The sequence below is a fragment of the Balaenoptera borealis genome, assembly GCF_965194805.1.
Source record: "Balaenoptera borealis genome assembly, chromosome: 4".
Taxonomy (NCBI): Eukaryota; Metazoa; Chordata; class Mammalia; order Artiodactyla; family Balaenopteridae; genus Balaenoptera; species Balaenoptera borealis.
In genome coordinates this window covers 37,722,889-37,743,542 of record NC_138861.1, presented here as the reverse complement: position 1 = coordinate 37,743,542, position 20,654 = coordinate 37,722,889, and the positions used below count along the sequence as shown (strand labels likewise).

Below are 20,654 nucleotides of genomic sequence, written 5' to 3'. Positions count from 1 at the left end.
TGGTAAGATGAGTAGAGGTAATGGATTTAAAAATGGATGGTGTTCTCAAGTTGTATTTGCTGAAAAATCAAATTAGTACCAGCCATTTTTGTATATTATTTAATTTAACTTCCTTAGCAGTGAAGACATAGGTGGTCAAAACATTTAAAATATTACTTCTGTTATCTGAGTAATATAGTCTACCAGCTTTGATTATATAACTATAAATATATAATCAATATGTACATGTTTTTATTGGAAGTTGAAATAAGAAAGTATTTTCAAAGATGTTAGAATTATAAAAGTCATAGAGATGCTCTTTCTGGTTTCCATATTTGCATCTGGTTGGATAACTATCATGGATCACTCTGAATGGCTCTGAGTAGTTGTCTTTAACACGATAGTTTACCTTTAACAGAAGTTTGCAAACTCTCATCAGAAAATGTGCAATGTATCTACGTCTGATCCATATAAAGTGAATTGGGACATGACATAGTCTTCATGCAGAGAAAACCTCACTATTTCACCTCAGACAGCTAGATCATTGAGACAGAATTTCATGTATATGTACATATATAAATTGCTTTTTCTCAGCTGCTCAACTCATACACACAACATGTAGCACAGCCATGACACTGTTGCCTGATGTGACTGCCTGTTCCAGGTGGTGGAGGTCATTGCCATGATAACCCTGATTTTTTAAATCACATCCAAGTGGTGAGCACTGTTGCTGCAGTGAACTCTTCAGATGGTTTTTCCTTACTGTGATTTTCTTTTTTTCATGTGTTTAAATGTAATCAGACCCATAAATAGATTTGCCAAATAAAGAATTTTCAGTATGAGTTTTAAGATTTCCAAATTGTATTTGACTGTAAATATTATAGCTTAAGGATGCCACCAATCTATAATTTTTTGCTATACAAATCATTTTCTTTCCCTTTATATGAATTTTAGTTTTAGATATGTTGGTTTATCCCAATGCGCAATGTCAATAACTATGGCTCCAAAGTCTTTTGTGCTTTTCTTTCTTTCTTTTTTTTTTTTTGTCAAGTACACAGAATTGAGTCAATCATGGTCCTCATTCATAGCCTACTATGTTGTAGATTGGCTGGCACAAGCCCCTTATTGTTTCATTTTGTTTTCCAGTGTGGTCCCCCATCTCTACTTAATGTATGTTCTTGCAATTCTTGCCATGTATATGTGTGTGTCTAGATACACACATAAAAATTATATACAATAAATAAAATTATAGATGTACACAAAGTTAAGCATACCCTTGAAAATATGCAGTATTGTTTTGAGTGTCTTTTAAATGTATATAAATTGTATTGTGCTATAAATCTCATTTAATTTCTTGCTTAAAAAATTAAGCATTATGTTTTTGAGCTCTTTCTATGTTGCTAAATGTTAAGTCCAGCTTGTGAGTTCTGCCTCTGATTTCATACTCATGGTTTGCACACTTGATATTTTACCATTCCCAGAGATGGATATTGTGTTTCCTCCTCTATTTGCAATCATAAACAATGCTTCTGTGAACATCCCTATACATACTCCTTTGTGGACCTGTGAAGGAATATATTCAGAAGGATTGCTGGGTTGGTGGGTCTGTGCCCATTTCCTTTCGACAAAACCTTTCCACCTAAATTTGGACCAATGAATGAGCAAATGCTGGTTTGCATTTTGAGATCACCTAGAATTCCACCCCCCCACCACCCCACTTGCTTGAGCTTCAAAATCAGGTTAACAGATGTCTTTTTGGAAAGAAAAATTTGACCCTATTTTTTCCTTTTACATCAGCTAATCAGCAGCAGTATAAATCTGCTTCAAAGTAGTGCCACTTTTTTAAACTTAGGAATAAAACTGATGGGGCTCTGTATTAAATTGTGTAAAATATTTATCCTAGCATTGTAATCAGTAAGTCTGAGTTTACAAGTAGAATGTTTATTTTTTGATAATTTTACATTTACTTAGATGACTGATAAAGCAACTTTAATTATACATTGACCATCTGAATACAGTTCTTTACTATCTTGCACCCTCATGTAGTAAACAGTGAGCAAAAGCGTGTACAGAGTGCATAGCTGTGCCGTGTGTGTGTGTGTGTCTGTGTGTGAGTACCTGCCTGAGATCTTCATTTCTGGTTAGCTTGTCTTTATCAGAATTTCTTCCTTACTTTACACCCAAATTCTGTCACCCAAATTCAAACAGCAGTTCCAAACAAGAGCTTCAGAAAGGAAGTGAAAGTGATGTTGGATGAATAATATTATTTGCTGAATACTTTCCTCAAACCCCATTGCCCAAAGAGCCCCCATTTCAGTGAATCCTAGGCTGTGTGGCAGAGCGTCTTTTGTTTACTGGAAATAGAGACCTTATACAAGTTACCTTTCCATCCATGTGGAGGGGTCTGTTTATGCAGGAGAAACAGTGGCTAACTGGAAAACTAAACTGAGACTCTCTCGTCAGTGTCTTATGGGGAACTGTATATATTTATGAAATTACATAATGGTTTATTTCATGTTTTATTTTCCTATCTTTCCTAGTAAATCTGTGTCCCAAATATCAAGAACTGCAATCAGCATGATTATAAAGGAAAATATACTATTTAACTTGGTCACGAGAAAGCTCTTATCTAGTTATTTAGATAAAACCTACGTGACCACTTCTTAATTTAGGCAATTTGGTTATAATTTCAAACATCATTTTGTTTTTCTCTCAGGCATCCCTCTGTACCACATCCGTATTGATAGCCCTTCGCTCTAACTTTACGTATCGGATAGAAACAGTGATTTCTTCTTGTTTTCCATTGTAAATTTTCTTAGTGTATTTTAAAAAATTAGCTGACATGAACGCTGGTTGATGTTACATTTATTGAAACCCTCTTTTTAAAACCTAAATATTTTAGCGGCTTTCGCAGCAATAACAATAATAAAACCCCAATTCTTTGACTTTCAGTGCACATCTTTTAATGATTCCTCACACTCTATTTGGAATTGAACCGTCCTTTCTGGCTCGCGTTGAGGCTGGGCATGGTTATTAATTCATTAGGGAATGGTGGATCCACTCTTAGGCTCTTCTGCCTTCCTTTGGTCCTGGGAGCCAAGGAGAGAGAGGAGGAGGGGTGGGGGGAAGGAGGAGAGACAGTGAAGGGAAGAGGGAGACAGGGAGACAAAGCCTGAGAGAGAGACGATGACATTAGAGGTGACACATAGCTATCCTGAGCTTCCTCATTCTGAGGGGAGAATAATGAAGGGCTTTTCCTGCGTTCTACAGCCCGAGGACAACCCTATGGCCACAGCACCTTTTCTAATCCCATTTTCTGTGTGCTGCATGTCATAATCTGTAAGGCACTGGTTCCAAGTGAAAACACTGAATCCAAACAGTGACTGGGTCTTGTATTTATTTGCACTTTAAAACTACAGTGTGTGGGAAAACTTACTCCTTAAAAAAAAAGGGCAGCAGCAAAACAGCATCAGGAGCATGTTGACATTAAAGTAGCATCACTGGACCCAGCATGCCTTCACATTTCAGTCCTCTGTTTTATAGCAGCATGTCACCAGTGAGAGAAAAGTGTGTGTCTCTTTAAAACTTTTTGTTGAAATCTCCTCTCTTTGGATTATCTTTGTTTCTTCCAGTTTAGGGCCCTGTGTAACAATAAGCAGCTGTCCTAGAGTCTGGCTGACCCTAAGCACCCCACTGTCTAGAGAACCATGGAAGGCTACAGCCACAAGATTCTGAGTGGGAAGAAGGCAGGACAATTTTCCTAGATGCAGGGACCTGGGAGGAAGCATGTCAAAAGCAGCAGGGTTATATCCTGCATGCTGTTTTGTACACGAAGATCAATGATAATAACCAAGAAGAAGAACTTGTACACAGAGCATATTGAAATAGCCACTTACCAACTTTCCTCTGCCAACCTGGTGAGTAGAACAGTCAGTAGATTAAATTATTCTCATTCTGTATGAAGAGAGTGGATGGTATAAATGGAAAGTCTGTGTGTATTATTTTGAAGGTATGAATAGTATTTGTAAACTTCCTGGGAGTGAGAGGCAAAGAGGACCAGATAGGAACCAGAGTGAGGAGGTGATTCATTAGCCTGACAGTAGGGAGGGGGGGCGGGCAAAGCTGGGAAACTGGAAAACAGGCAGATTTCTGGGGCTAGCATTCATGTCTGCCTGTCTGCTGGGAGAGTTCTAGCCAGAACTTAAGAAAGAAACTATTGTAAAAAGCCTAATCTAGCTATTTTATAAATGCTGATTAATCATTATAGCAGCAAATGTCTTGCTGATATAGAAATGGTATGATTACAGTTGAAAAAAATCATTATTTAGACCTGTAGTCATTATAATTCTATGGGCATAACATTCACTATTTTACTCCTTCAAAATTTGGCTGAGATGTGTTAAAAATGTAATATAACATTTTATTATAAAATTGCATTTTCTTTTTGCAAATATAAAGCAAAAATAACAGCTCATTTTGAGTTAGTTTAGCCTGCTAGAAATAGGTTGTGACTATTGATCAATAAGATTAACTATATTTTAATAAAATAGTTAAAATAGTTAAAAAAATTGCTGCAGAAGAGGGGTTTAAATGGATATTAATTTAGTTTTTTAAATTCTCTTTATTCCATTGATGTTCTTTCATTCTCTTGTGGTCAATTTGGGTCTTTTCTTTGTTCACTTTCTAGGGCTACAAATTTATTCTATGTAATTATGTAACAATTCGAAAAGAAAATACTTAGTTCGCTTTTGGTTTAATAGGATTTCTTGGCTGAAGATGAGAGAGTTAATTTAAAAATTCACAAATGCATAATAAACATTTTATAGTAATTATGCCTATTGAAGCAGTAATAGGAGGCCTCCACTTTTAAAAAATATGAATTAAGGATGTGGAGAAAAAAATCTGCTGATCCAACTAGGGACATCTAATAACTTGGTCAAAAATGCTGTTTGACTGTTAGAATTCTCTAAATGCATTGTCTGGTTTTTGGAACTTAGTTATTATTATTAGATCTGGCCTATCAACTCAGAGGAAGAACGATGAAGCCATCCTTAGCCAAAAGAAAACCTTTTTTTTTTTTTTAATCAGCATTTTTTTTCACTCAGATTATAATTCAGCTTTCATAACTAATAGAATTTACATTTACTGGTTCCCATTTGAATATCATTATTTTTACCCTCTTCTGTCTGGCAGTTATTTATAAGGAAAACACAACAGCATTACAAAGAGATCATTTCAGGTCATTTATTATTGTGTGATTTTAATAGAATTTTGGCTCATTTAGTACATCCTCATTTCAGAAGAATTAATGATACCCTAATGGGTAAATAAGCAGGATCACTTGTGTACTTTACTAAGCGAATTTCTGATTTTTAAAATGATAATATTCTGGTGGGGTCTCTAGTCACTTCATCTCAGAATAATGTGAGTACTGTAGTTGGCATAATTTTATAATTTCTCGTAAATTATGGATGCAGACTTTGGTTTCATTCCAACACCTTCACTAACTAGCTGTATGATTTTGGACAATTCACTTAATATTATCAGACTTCTGATTTCTTATATGTCTAAAGTGCAGACAGAGGAAGAGGCACTCCAACATCCTTTTTTTATTCCAAAGTTTTATGATATAGAAAGAATTTGCATGAACTTAACTGAGTACTGTGTAGAAGACCATAGTTACTGTGATAGTGTGATTGAACCAAATTGAGCATTGGTTTTCTTTCCAGGCTCTCAGAAGTATTGTTGAAAAGAAAATTGAGATGTCCTTAATGATTCTGGCCATTTCATTTGGTCTTGCTTTGTATTATCTGATAGTTCACTAAAAGTAAAAAGACATACTGTACAGTAGCTTGGAGTGACTTAGAAAATAATATTACACTTTTATTAGTGAGGAATCTATTGGTTGCAAGTGACAGAACTCCAATTCAAATTACCTTAAGTAAAATAAGGGGAATATTTTGGAATCTGTAGTCATCCATCCAAGGATGGATCTACTTCAGGTACAGGTAGATTCAGGGTTTCAAATAGTGTCCTTAGAACTTTGTTTCTCTATCCCTTTGCCCTATTTTCCTATTGGTCTCAACGTGAGAGGAAAGGAAGCCCCAAGAATTTATCTATCCTTTTGAGTTTTGATTAAAAGGAAGAAAGACTCTCTCAATCCAATCAAATACTCTGACTGGCTTTCATTAGGTCATGAACTCATCCAATCACTGTGGTTACGATAGGGATGGAGTATTCTGATTGGCCAGCTGTGAGTCATAGGATCATCATGTGGCCACAGACAGGTTCACCCCACCCAAATCACAAGAAATGGGCTTTCCAATGGAGAGCCCATAATGGATTCTATTATTAGAAGTGCGGTGGACGTGCAGAAAAGACACAACAAAGTCACAAATCTAACACAAGTTCTTAGATTGATTACTTTTTTGGCAGTTGAAAAAATTGTAGCCAAATGGATAAGTCGTCAGCACATTTGGAAAACAACAACAAAGCAACCAGTAGCTGAACGGCTTCCACTCATTCTTTAAACGATTCAATCAGGCAGATGTCAAGACCCTTCCTGAACTAATTTAAAAATGATCTGCCCAAGGATTCAAAACTTTGCTTTATTCATGCATGTATTTCATTCTTTTAATAATTTATAGTTGTGAAGCTTTGTGCTTCTCCAAGGTATTCAAGATGGGCACCTTGATTTTCTTGCTTGTTAACACTTACATGTTTCTAATATGACTGCTCCATTCCTATTTTATATGATAGAGAGTAGAATTTGAAATGATTTTTAGGATATTTTTCAAAATCAAAGGACAAGATGTCATCTTTTCAGGCTCCTCTCTAATGTTTTCTTGTGTGACAAAATGTGATTTAAACTTTCCATTTGGTACCCATTCAGTATTGATTGAATTTTATTCTGAATCACAGGAATATCTTGAGTCATATATTGTGTAAAAGTCCAGGCAACATTTACTTTTGTCATTTATCAGAAAAACACAGAGACTGTGGGGCAAGTGTCACTCAATTATTATTAGTTACTAATAATTAAAACTAGAGATCTTTTAACTGGCAAAAAGTTTTATTTAACAATCCATATAATTAGACTAAAAAATATTCGCTGGTGCTATCTCATTAGGTAATGATCATCAAGCCAACAGAGTGGAGAAGAAAGAATGTGTACTTTGGCAACACACAGAGCTGGTTCCAAACCCAGCTCTTCCAATTACTGGTTCTGTGGCTCTAGGCATGTGATTTAATCTCCTTTGTCTCATCCTTATTTGCAAAATGGGGAGAGTCATAATCCTTATTCACAAGATTCATATCAATATAAAAATGAGGAGTCTAGGTGCCAATTCCTAGCATAAAAATTTAATAAATATTATTTAGTTTTTCCCTTCCTTTCTTTCCTCTCTTTCTCCTCCTTTCTTTTTTTAAAAAAAAAATCTAGCTTAACCATCATATATGCATTCTTTGTCACATATTTTAAGCAAAGAATAAGTATCCTTAATTGAAGTAATGATTGATTAAATACCAATTTACTTAAGAGGAAAAAACCCCATACCTGATAACAAATAATATGTTGATGTTTCCTTATGACGAATTGGGAATGATTTGGTTTAAACCATATACTCTCTTTTTTTTTTTTTGGTTATGCTGGGCATGCAGGATCTTAGTTCCCCGACCAGGGATTGAATCCGTGCCCCCTGCAGTGGAACTGCAGAGTCTTAACCACTGGACTGCCAGGGAAGTCCCTAAACCATATGCTCTTTTTTTTCTTTTTTAAAAAATTAATTAATTAATTTTTGGCTGTGTTGGGTCTCCGTTGCTGTGCGCGGGCTTTCTCTAGTTGTGGCGAGCAGGGGCTACTCTTTGTTGTGGTGCATGGGCTTCTCATTGTGGTGGCTTCTCTTGTTGTGGAGCATGGGCTCTAGGCAAGTGGGCTTCAGTAGTTGTGGCACTTGGGCTCAGTAGTTGTGACTTGCGGGCTATTGTGGCATAGATGGCTGTGAGGTAACTAAGTTCAGCTAGATGTCGGTTTCAGTCATGCCCACTCTTCCCATTGAGGCTACAGATGTGGACAAGTTACTCTTTTGGATCCTCACTTTCCTTACAGGTTGAATGGGAAGAAAACTATTCATTTTGGGGGGTTGTTTAAGGATAAATGAAAGAGAGGATTTCAGTGTCAGGCATATAATCGACACTCTATAATTCATAGGTTTTATTATTGCTGCTATGTATTATTTTCAGAAGGAATTTTGAGACCATCTTGGATCATTGAGAATATTTGTTGTTGTTCAACTAAGGAAGGAAAAATAGAGAAGTCCCTGTTACCAAGAGTGATGTGAAACAAGATCTCACTCATTTCTGATGACAGTGCAGATTGGAGCATCTCTTTTGGAAAAAGCCTTAGCCATTTGGTATCTATTGTAACACTACCATGGTGCAAGAATGCGCTATTTAAAAAGCGTGGGTTAGGAGAACTGAGTGGGCAGAAAGGGCTTGTGATGATTCAGTGGAAAAAAGGGAACCCAGTGGAATCAGGAAGTGTCTTTCTGGTAAACACTGGAAAAAGCTGCAGAAAAGAGAAAAAAAAAATTGCCATTTCCACTGAATCAAAATCTTTCTTCCCACTTTCGGCTTCTGTTGACAGCATGACCTAACTCTTTGCAGAAGGCAGTGACCATAGCAGATGGTGGTGTAAACACCTGGGGTATTAGCAGTTAGAAACTGGGAGAGACTAATTCTGTGGTCAAGATTTTTCAGCTCAAATCTGGGATTCAGGGTCTTGTGTGCCAAGCCAAAGAGTGAAAACACACCCTGATGAAAACCCTTCCACAGTCAGCACAATTCAAGGAGTTCCACTGAGGCCAGGACCAGTAAATAACACCAGCTCCAAAGAGTCACATGAGGGGTGTGACTGCGTTTTCCAGGCTGATGTCATCCTGTCTTCCAACTTGTGCACAATCCACACACCTGTATGTGACATATGACAGCTAGCCTTTCCTGTTACTCCTGTTTCCTATCATCACTTCTTGGGGTGAGAGCTTGTCCTTTATTTTAAACATTCCCATGTTATTGGGCAAAGCTAATGTGAGGTATATACTTTCTACCGACATTTCACCAAAAGAATTATCTGAGAGACTACAGGAAAACTTACCTAGAAAGAGGTATCACAGTAATAGATCCACAAGATATTTACACATTTTTGCTGCCATACTCCTAGGATCCCACTACCAGATCTGGAAAGTATCCAGAAAATACTTAAAGAAGTTCAAAGTTAAACATTTTGAGGTAATATACATACCCCAAATGAGAAAAGGCTTAAGTAAATTAGTAGAATATTATGCTTCTAATAAAAATTATGCATGTGAAAAATACTCACCAATATCATGTAACATCATGTGGGAAAGAGAAGGTACAATATTTGATATACGTGACAATTACAACAATGTGAAGAATAAGCACTTATGAAAACAATGAAGAGCATATACAAAAATCATAATACTTCTATTGGGTAGTATGCTTATGGGATATTATTTTTATGTTAATTTAAAAGTAAAGCAAAGACTTATTTATGCAGGATTTTTTCTTTTAAGATCAACTCTTTATTGTGCCTGTATCTTCTGAGAACTGTAAAGAGGAAGAGAAGAATTCAGTATTTTATTGTGAACATAATACTCTTCAGCTCAAGTTCCCAAAAGTGGGATTTATTTGAAATGAATTATAATTAAATAAGAAACCAGACATATTCCAATGGCTGTAAGATTAAAAATAGAGAGAAAAAAAAACTTTAAGACATATGAAAGTTAAAGATCTCACCATCACACTGACTAGATGTTTTTATTTATGCCACAGTGTAAACACAAATTGTAGATATTGGAAATGCATGATATGTCTCATCTAATGTTTTTTGGGGAATTTTGCATCTTCACCCTTGTCTGTGTTTCCAAAATATAAAGTCTACTTTGACATTACTTTACTGTGTTGGTCTTCTCCCCTCATTTATTAAAACAGAAAATGGTAGAGAAAATGTCAAAAGATTGTGTTTCTTAAGCAATATCCACCAGCTTTTAAGGAAAGTATATTTTCTAAGTCAAAAGTCACAAATAATCAAATGGAAAATCTGTTGGTTGATACTTGATGTCCCCAATCATCATGGATGTGCAAGGGAATATTTTATCCTTCTGACCAGGTTTATCATACTCATTTTTCACTTAGAATATACACACATGAAAAGTTCTCCTTCTCTGATACCTTTCTAAATAAATAACTTTGAGAGCATTTCCCCCCTTTTTTTCTTGTTTTTAAAGAGAGTGGACCAGGGAACTTTTCCTCTAATCCCGTTGAAGGCACGTTTCTGGGAAGGCTAAGTATTTAGGCACCAGACAAGAATCTGCCTAAGTTAAGCCTTGCAAAGAATCATAATATCCCTCCACTTCTTTTACTCTACTTTTCTGTATATTGGCCTAGTTCCTAACAGGTTATAAACTCTGGTATAGTTTATAAGGAACTTAGTATTGGAAATTTCTTTTAATTGGAAGCAATGAGCTGAAACCAAAAGACTGTTGAATTTAGAATTAGAATTAGAATCTGCTGTACAGCATAGAGTCTATAGTTAATGATACTGTATTGTATGCTTAAATATTTGCAAAGAAGGTAAATCTTATGTTGTGTTCTTATCACACAAAATAATAATATTAATAAATCAAGAGGGTGGGAAGAAACTTTTGAGAGAGATGGGTATGTTTATGGCATAGATTGTGGTGATGGTTTTCAGGCGTATACTTAACTCCAAACTCATCAAGTTGTATATGTCAAATATGTACAGGAAGGAAATAATAAAGATTACAGTGGAAATAAATGAAGTAGAGACTAAAAAGACAATAGAGAAGATCAATGAAACTAAGAGCTGGTTCTCTGAAAAAATAAACAAAATTAACACGACTCACGAGGAAAAAAGAGAGAGGACTTAAATAAATAAAATCAGAAATGAAAGAGGAGATGTTACAACTGATACCACAGAAATACAAAGGATCATAAGAGACTACTATGAACAATTATACAACAACAAGTTGGACAACCTGGAAGAAATGGATAAATTTCTAGAAACATACAACCTATCAAGACTGAGTCATGAGGAAAAGAAAATCTGAGCAGACTGACTACTAGTTAGGAGATTGAATCAGTAATCAAAAACCTCCTAACAAACAAGTCCAGGAGCAGACAGCTTCATTAGTGAAGTCTACCAAATTTTCAAAGAAGAATTAATACCAATCATTCTCAAGCTCTTCCAAAGTATAGACAAGAAGGGAGATCTTCCAAACTCATTTTATGAGGCCAACATCACCCTGATACAAAAACCAGACAAATACCCTACAAAAAAAGAAAATTACAGGCCAATATCACTGATGAACGTAGATGCAAAAGTCCTCAACAAAATATTAGCAAACCAAATTCAATAGCACATTGAAAGGATCATACACATTATCAGCTGGGATTCAGGACCACAAGAGTGGTTCAAGATCCACAGATCAATCAATATGATACACCACATTAACAAAGTGAGGATAAAATGCATATGATTCTCTCAGTAGATGCAGAGAAAGCATTTAACAAACTTCAACATCTATTTATGATAAAAACTCTCAACATTGCATGTAGAAAGGGAACATACCTCAACATAATAAAGGCCATATATAACAAGCACACATCTAACATTATATTCAATGGTGAAAAGCTGAAGCTCTTCATCTAAGGTCAGGAACAAGACAAGCATATCCATTCCTGCCACATATGTTCAACATAGTATTGGAAGTCCTCGCTAGAGCAATTAGGCAAGAAAAAGAAATAAAAGGCATCCAAATTAGAAAAGAAGAAGTAAAACTATCACTATTTGCAGATGACATGATATTATATATAGAAAACCCTAAAGACACCATCAAAAATCTGTTAGAACCAATAAATGAATTCAGTAAAGTTGCAGAATACAGAATCAACAAACAGAAAAAGCTGTTGCATGTCTGTACACTAATAACAAACCATCAGAAAGAGAAATTAAGAAACAATCCCATTTATAATTGCATCAAAAAAATTAAAATACCTAGAAATAAATTTAACCAAGGAGATGAAAGACCTATATATTGAAAACTATAAGACAGTAATGAAAAAAATTAAAGAAGACACAAATAAATGGAAAGATAACCCCATGCTCATGGACTGGGAGAATCAATATTGTTAAAATGTCCCTAATACCCAAAGCAATCTATGGATTCAATGTAATCCCTATCAGAATCCCCATGGCATTATGCCATTTCTTTTTGGTCTTACCACACAGCACATGGGATCTTAGTTCCCTGACCAGGGATTGAACCCATGCCCCCTGCAGTGGAAACACAAAGTCCAAACCACTGGACTGCCAGGGAATTCCTGAAATTCTCATGGCATTTTTCAAAGAAATAGAACAAATAATCCTAAAATTTATATGAAACCATGGAAGACTGTGAATAGTCAAAGCAAGCTTGAGAAAGAAGAACAAAGCTGGTGGCATCATGCTCCCTGATTTCAAACTATCTTACAAAGCTATAGTAATTAAAACAGTATGGCACTGGCATCAAAACAGACACATAGATCAACGGAACAGAATAGAGAACCCAGAAATAAACATACATATGGTCATTTAATTTACAACAAAGGAGCCAAGAATGTACAATGGGAAAACACAGTCTCTTCAACAAATGGTATTCGGAGAACTGGACAGCTACATGTGAAAGAGTGAAACTCAACCACTATTGTACACCATAAGCAAAAATTAACTCAAAATGAATTAAAGACCTGAATGTAAGACCTGAAATTCTAAAATTCCTAGAAGAAAAATACATGTGGTAAGCTCCTTGACAGAGGTCTTGGTGATGATTGTTTTGAATCTGACACCAAAGCAAAAGCAACAAAAGCAAAACTAAGTGGGACTACATTAAACTAAAAAGCTTTTGCACAGCAAAGGAAACCACTGAAGCAAAATGAAAGGGCAACCTATTGAATGGGAGAAGTTATTTGCAAATCATATATCTGATAAGGGGCTAATATACAAAATATATAAAGAATTCATACAGGTCAATAACAAAAAAACAATCCAATCAAAAAATGTACAGAGGATCTGAATAGACATTTTTCCAAAGAAGACATACAGATGGCCAAAAGATACATGAAAAGATGCTCAACATCCTTAATCATCAGGAAACTGCAAATCAAAAATTACCTCACACTATTAGAATGACTATTATCAAAAAGACAAGAAATAACAAGTATTGGTAAGGATGTGGAGAAAAGGGAATACTTGTATCCTGTTGATGGGATTGTAAATTGGTGCAGGCACTATGGAAAACAGTATGAAGTTTCCTCAAAAAATTAAAAAATAGAGAGTGACTCAGGGGAGCTTCAAGATGGTGGAAAAGTAAGACGTGGAGATCACCTTCCTCCCCACAAATACATAAAAAATACATCTACATGTGGAACAACTCCTACAGAACATCTACTGAACCCTGGCAGAAGACCTCAGACCTCCCCAAAGGCAAGAAACTACCCACGTACCTGGGTAGGGCAAAAGAAAAAAGAAAAAACAGAGACAAAGAATAGGGACGGGACCTGCGCCAGTGGGAGGGGGCTGTGAAAGAGGAAAGGTTTCCACACACTAGGGAGCCCCTTCGCGGGCAGAGACTGCAGGTGGCAGAGGGGGAAGCTTCGGAGCCACGGAGGAGAGTGCAGCAACAAGGGTGCGGAGGGCAAAGCAGAGAGATTCCTGCACAGAGGCGTGGTGCCGACCAGCACTCACCAGCCTGAGAGGCTTGTCTGCTCACCTGCCGGGGCGGGCGGGGGCTGGGAGCTGAGGCTCAGGCTTCGGTCGGATCGCAGGGAGAGGACTGGGGTTGGCGGCGTGAACACAGCCTGAAGGGGCTAGTGCGTCACAGCTAGCCGGGAGGGAGTCCGGGAAAAAGTCTGGAGCTGCCAAAGAGGCAAGAGACTTTTTCTTGCCTCTTTGTTTCCTGGTGCGCGAGGAGAGGGGATTCAGAGCACCGCCTAAAAAAGCTCCAGAGACGGGGGCGTGAGCCGCGGCTATCAGCGCGGACCCCAGAGATGGGCATGAGATGCTAAGGCTGCTGCTGCCGCCACCAAGAAGCCTGTGTGCAAGCACAGGTCACTACCCACACCACCCCTCCCAGGAGCCTGTGCAGCCCGCCACTGCCAGGGTCCCGTGATGGTCCAGGGACAACTTCCCTGGGAGAATACATAGCGCCTCAGGCTGGTGCAACGTCACGCCGGCCTCTGCCACTGCGGGCTCGCCCCGCATCCGTACCCCTCCCTCCCCCTGGCCTGAGTGAGCCAGAGCCCCCGAATCAGCTGCTCCTTTAACCCCATCCTGTCTGAGCGGGAACAGACGTCCTCAGGTGACCTACATGCAGAGGCGAGACTAAATCCAAAGTTGAACCCCAGGAGCTGTTCGAACAAAGAAGAGAAAGGGAAATCTCTCCCAGCAGCCTCAGGAGCAGTGTATTAAATCTCCACAATCAACCTGATGTACCCTGCATCTGAGAAATACCTGAATAGACAATGAATCATCGCAAACTGAGGAGGTGACTTTGGGAACAACGATATATATATATTTCACCCTTTTTCTCTTTTTGTGAGTGTGTATGTGTATGCTTCTGTGTGTGATTTTGTCTGTATAGCTTTGCTTTTACCATTTGTCCTAGGGTTCTGTCTATCCGTTTTTTTTTTTTTTTTAGTATAGTTTTAGCACTTGTTATCATTGGTGGATTTGTTTTTCGGTTGGGTTGCTTTCTTCTTCCTTTCCATTTTTTTTTTTAATTAAAAAATTTTTTTTAATTATTTTTTATTTTAATAAATTTATTTTATTTTATTTTACTTTATTTTATTTTATCTTCTTTCTTTCTCTCTTTCTTTTTTTTCTCCCTTTTATTCTGAGCCGTGTGGATGACAGTCTCTTGGTGTTCCAGCCAGAGGTCAGGGCTGTGCCTCTGAGGTGGGAGAGCCATGTTCAGGACACTGGTCCACAAGAGACCTCCCAGCTCCATGTAATATCAAATGGCGAGAATCTCCCAGAGATCTCCATCTCAACGCCAAGACCCAGCTCCACTCAACGACCAGCAAGCTAGTGCTGGACACCCTATGCCAAACAACTAGAAGACAGGAACACAACCCATCCATTAGCAGAGAGGCTGCCTAAAATCATAATAAAGCTACAGACACCCCAAAACACATCACCAGATGTGGACCTGCCCACCGGAAAGATAAGATCCAGCCTTATCAACCAGAACACAGGCACTAGTCCCCGCCACCAGGAAGCCTACACAACCCACTGAACCAACCTTAGCCACTGGGTACAGACACCAAAAACAACGGGAACTACTAACCTGCAGCCTGCAAAAAGGAGGCCCCAAACACAGTAAGTTAAACAAAATGAGAAGACAGAGAAACACACAACAGATGAAGGAGCAAGGCAAAAACCCACCAGACCTAACAACTGAAGAGGAAATAGGCAGTCTACCTGAAAAAGAATTCAGAATAATGATAGTAAAGATGATCCAAAATCTTGGAAATAGAATAGAGAAAATACAAGGAACGTTTAACAAGGACCTAGAAGAACTAAAGAGCAAACAAACAATGATGAACAACATAATAAATGAAATTTAAAATTCTCTAGAAGGAATCAATAGCAGAATAACTGAGGCAGAAGAACGGATAAGTGACCTGGAAGATAAAATAGTGGAAATAACTACTGCAGAGCAGAATAAAGAAAAAAAGAATGAAAAGAATTGAAGACAGTCTCACAGACCTCTGGGACAACATTAAACACACCAAAATTCGAATGATAGGGGTCTCAGAAGAAGAAGAGAAAAAGAAAGGGACTGAGAAAATATTTGAAGAGATTATAGTTGGAAACTTCCCTAATATGGGAAAGAAAATAGTTAATCAAGTCCAGGAAGCACAGAGAGTCCCATACAGGATAAATCCAAGGAGAAACATGCCAAGACACATATTAATAAAGCTATCAAAAATTAAACACAAAGAAAAAATATTAAAAGCAGCAAGGGAAAAAGAACAAATAACATACAAGGGAACCCCCATAAGGTTAACAGCTGATCTTTCTGCAGAAACTCTGCAAGCCAGAAGGGCGTGGCAGAACATATTTAAAGTGATGAAACGGAAAAACCTACAACCAAGATTACTCTACCCAGCAAGGATCTCATTCGGATTTGACGGAGAAATTAAAAGCTTTACAGACAAGCAAAAGCTAAGAGAATTCAGCACCAGCAAACCAGCTTTACAACAAATGCTAAAGGAACTTCTCTAGGCAGGAAACACAAGAGAAGGAAAAGTCCTACAAAAACAAACCCAAAACAATTAAGAAAATGGTAATAGGAACATACATATTGATAATTACCTTAAATGTAAATGGATTAAATGTTCCAACCAAAAGACAAGACCCGTATATATGCTGTTTACAAGAGACCCACTTCAGACCTAGGGACACATACAGACTGAAAGTGAGAGGATGGAAAAAGATATTCCTTGCAAATGGAAATCAAAAGAAAGCTGGAGTAGCAATTCTCATATCAAACAAAATAGACTTTAAAACAAAGACTATTACAAGAGACAAAGAAGGACACTACATAATGATCAAGGAATCAATCCAAGAAGAAGATATAACAATTGTAAATATTTATGCACCCAACATAGGAGCACCTCAATACATAAGGCAAATACTAACAGCCATAAAAGGGGAAATCGACAGTAACACAATCATAGTAGGGGACTTTAACACCCCACATTCACCAATGGACAGATCATCCAAAATGAAAATAAATAAGGAAACACAAGGTTTAAATGACACATTAAACAAGATCGACTTAATAGATATTTATAGCACATTCCATCCCGAAACAACAGAATACACATTCTTCTCAAGTGCTCATGGAATATTCTCCAGGATAGATCATATCTTGGGTCACAGATCAAGTCTTGATAAATTTAAGAAAATTGAAATTGTATCAAGTATGTTTTCCGACCACAACACTATGAGACTAGATATCAATTACAGGAAAAAATCTGTAAAAATTACAGACACATGAGGGTTAAACAATACAATACTTAATAACCAAGAGATCACTGAAGAAATCGAAGAGGAAATAAAAAAAATACCTAGAAACAAATGACAATGAAAACACGGTGACCAAAAACCTAAGGGATGCAGCAAAAGCAGTTCTAAGAAGGAAGTTTATAGCAATACAATCCTACCTCAAGAAACAAACATCTTAAATAAACAACCTAAACTTACACCTAAAGCAATTAGAGAAGGAACAAAAAAACACCAACGTTAGCAGAAAGAAAGAAATCATAAAGATCAGATCAGAAATAAATGAAAAAGCAATGAAGGAAAGAGTAACAAAGATTAATAAAACTAAAAGCTGGTTCTTTGAGAAGATAAACAAAATTGATAAACCATTAGCCAGACTCATCAAGAAAAAAAGGGAGAAGACTCAAATCAATAGAATTAGATATGAAAAAGGAGAAGTAACAACTGACACTGCAGAAACACAAAGGATCATGAGAGATTACTAGAAGCAACTCTATGACAATACAATGGGCAACCTGGAAGAAATGGACAAATTTTTAGAAATGCACAACCTTCCAAGACTGAATCAGGAAGAGATAGAAAATTTGAACAGACCAATCACAAGCACTGAAATTGAAACTGGGATTAAAAATCTTCCAACAAACAAAAGCCCAAGACCAGATGGCTTCACAGGCGAATTCTATCAACCATTTAGAGAAGAAATAATACATATACTTCTCAAACTCTTCCAAAATATAGCAGAGGGAGGAACACTCCAAACTCATTCTATGAGGCCACCACCACCCTGATACCAAAACCAGACAAATATGTCACAAAGAAAGAAAACTACAGGCCAATATCACTGACGAACATAGATGCAAAAATCCTCAACAAAATACTAGCAAACAGAATCCAACAGCACATTAAAAGGATCATACAATATGATCAAGTGGGGTTTATCCCAGGAATGCAAGGATTCTTCAATATATGCAAATCAATCAATGTGATACACCATATTAACAATTTAAAGGAGAAAAACCATATGATCATCTCAATAGATGCAGAGGAAGCTTTCGACAAAATTCAACACCCATTTATGATAAAAGCCCTGCAGAAAGTAGGCATAGAGGGAACTTTCCTCAACATAATAAAGGCCATATATGACAAACCCACAGCCAACATTGTCCTCAATGGTGAAAAACTGGAACCATTTCCACTAAGATCAGGAACAGGACAAGGTTGCCCACTCTCACCACTATTATTCAACATAATTTTGGAAATTTTAGCCACAGCAATCAGAGAAGAAAAAGAAATAAAAGGAATCCAAATAAGAAAAGAAGAAGTAAAGCTGTCACTGTTTGCAGATGACATGATACTATCCATACAGAATCCTAAAGATGCTACCAGAAAACTACTAGAGCTAATCAATGAATTTGGTAAAGTAGCAGGATACAAAATTAATGCACAGAAATCTCTTGCATTCCTATACACTAATGATGAAAAATCTGAAAGTGAAATTAAGAAAACACTCCCATTTACCATTGCAACAAAAAGAATAAAGTATCTAGGAATAAACCTACCTAAGGAGACAAAAGACCTGTATGCAGAAAATTATAAGACACTGACGAAAGAAATTAAAGATGATACAAATAGATGGAGAGACATACCATGTTCTTGGATTGGAAGAATCAACATTGTGAAAATGACTCTACTACCCAAAGCAATCTACAGATTCAATGCAATCCCTATCAAACTACCACTGGCATTTTTCACAGAACTAGAACAAAAAATTTCACAATTTGTATGGAAACACAAAAGACCCTGAATAGCCAAAGCAATCTTGAGAAAGAAAAACGGAGCTGGAGGAATCAGGCTCCCTGACTTCAGACTATACTACAAAGCTACAGTAATCAAGACAGTTTGGCACTGGCACAAAAACAGAAACATAGGTCAATGGAACAGGATAGAAAGCCCAGAGATAAACCCACGCACATATGGTCACCTTATCTTTGATAAAGTAGGCAAGCATCTACAGTGGAGAAAAGACAGCCTCTTCAATAAGTGGTGCTGAGAAAACTGGACAGGTACATGTAAAAGAATGAAATTAGAACACTCCTTAACACCATACACAAAAATAAACTCAAATGGATTAAAGACTTAAATGTAAGTCCAGACACTATAAATCTCTTAGAGGAAAACATAGGCTGAACACTGTATGACATAAATCACAGCAAGATCCTTTTTGACCCAGCTCCTAGAGAAATGAAAAATAAATAAATAAATAAATAAACAAATGGGACCTAATGAAACTTAAAAGCTTTTGCACAGCAAAGGAAACCATAAACAAGACCAAAAGACAACCCTCAGAATGGGAGAAAATATTTGCAAATGAAGCAACTGACAAAGGATTAATATCCAAGATTTAAAAGCAGCTCATGCAGCTCAATAACAAAAAAACGAACAACCCAATCCAAAAATGGGCAGAAGACCTAAATAGACATTTCTCCAAAGAAAATATACAGATTGCCAACAAACACATGAAAGGATGCTCAACGTCACTAATCATTAGAGAAATGCAAATCAAAACTACAATGAGTTATCACCTCACCCCAGTCAGAATGGCCTTCATCAAAAAATCTACAAACAATAATTGCTGGAGAGGGTGTGGTGAAAAGGGAACCCTCCTGCACTGTTGGTGGGAATGTAAATATATACAGCCACTATGGATAACAGTATGGAGATTCCTTAAAAAACTAAAAATAGAACTACCATACGACCCAGCAATCCCACTAGTGGGCATATACCCTGGGAAAAGCATAATTCAGAAAGAGTCATGTGCCAAAATGTTCACTGCAGCTCTATTTACAATAGCCAGGACATGGAAGCAATCTAAGTGTACATCAACAGGTGAATGGATAAAGAAGATGTGGCACATATATACAATAGAATATTACTCAACCATAAAAAGAAACGGAATTGAGTTATTTGTAGTGAGGTGGATGGACCTAGAGTTTGTCATACAGAGTGAAGTAAGTCAGAAAGAGAAAAAGAAATACCGTATGCTAACACATATATATGGAATCTAAAAAAAACCCCAAACAAACAAAAAAACAACAATGGTCCTGAAGAACCTAGGGGCTAAATGGGAATAAAGACACAAACCTACTAGAGAATGGACTTGAGGGTACGGGGAGGGGGAAGGGTAAGCTGGGGCAAAGTGAGAGAGTGGCATGGACATGTATACACTACCAAACGTAAAATAGATAGCTAGTGGGAGTCAGCCACAGAGCACAGGGAGATCAGCTCTGTGCTTTGTGACCACCTAGAGTGGTGGGATAGGGAGGGTTGGAGGGAGGGAGATGCAAGAGGGAAGAGACATGGGGATATATGTATATGTATAACTGATTCACTTTGTTATAAAGCAGAAACTAACACACTATTGTAAAGCAATTATACTCCAATAAAGATGTTAAAAAAAATAATACTTTATCATTAAAAGAAAAAAAGTAGAAAGCCCTCATTATAGTCAGCATTCAAGGTTATTTTTCAA

The 20,654-nt window shown here is 37.1% G+C and overlaps 1 long non-coding RNA gene across 1 annotated transcript in view; it reads left to right on the top strand.

The window, feature by feature from the left end:
• Nucleotides 1-1,701: 1,701 nt before the first annotated feature.
• Nucleotides 1,702-20,654, top strand: part of LOC309627245 — a 200,907-nt gene continuing 181,954 nt past the window's right edge. The window contains exon 1 of the long non-coding RNA XR_014243619.1: nucleotides 1,702-3,896. This is a non-coding gene — a long non-coding RNA (uncharacterized lncRNA). The remainder of the gene's footprint in view (nucleotides 3,897-20,654) is intronic.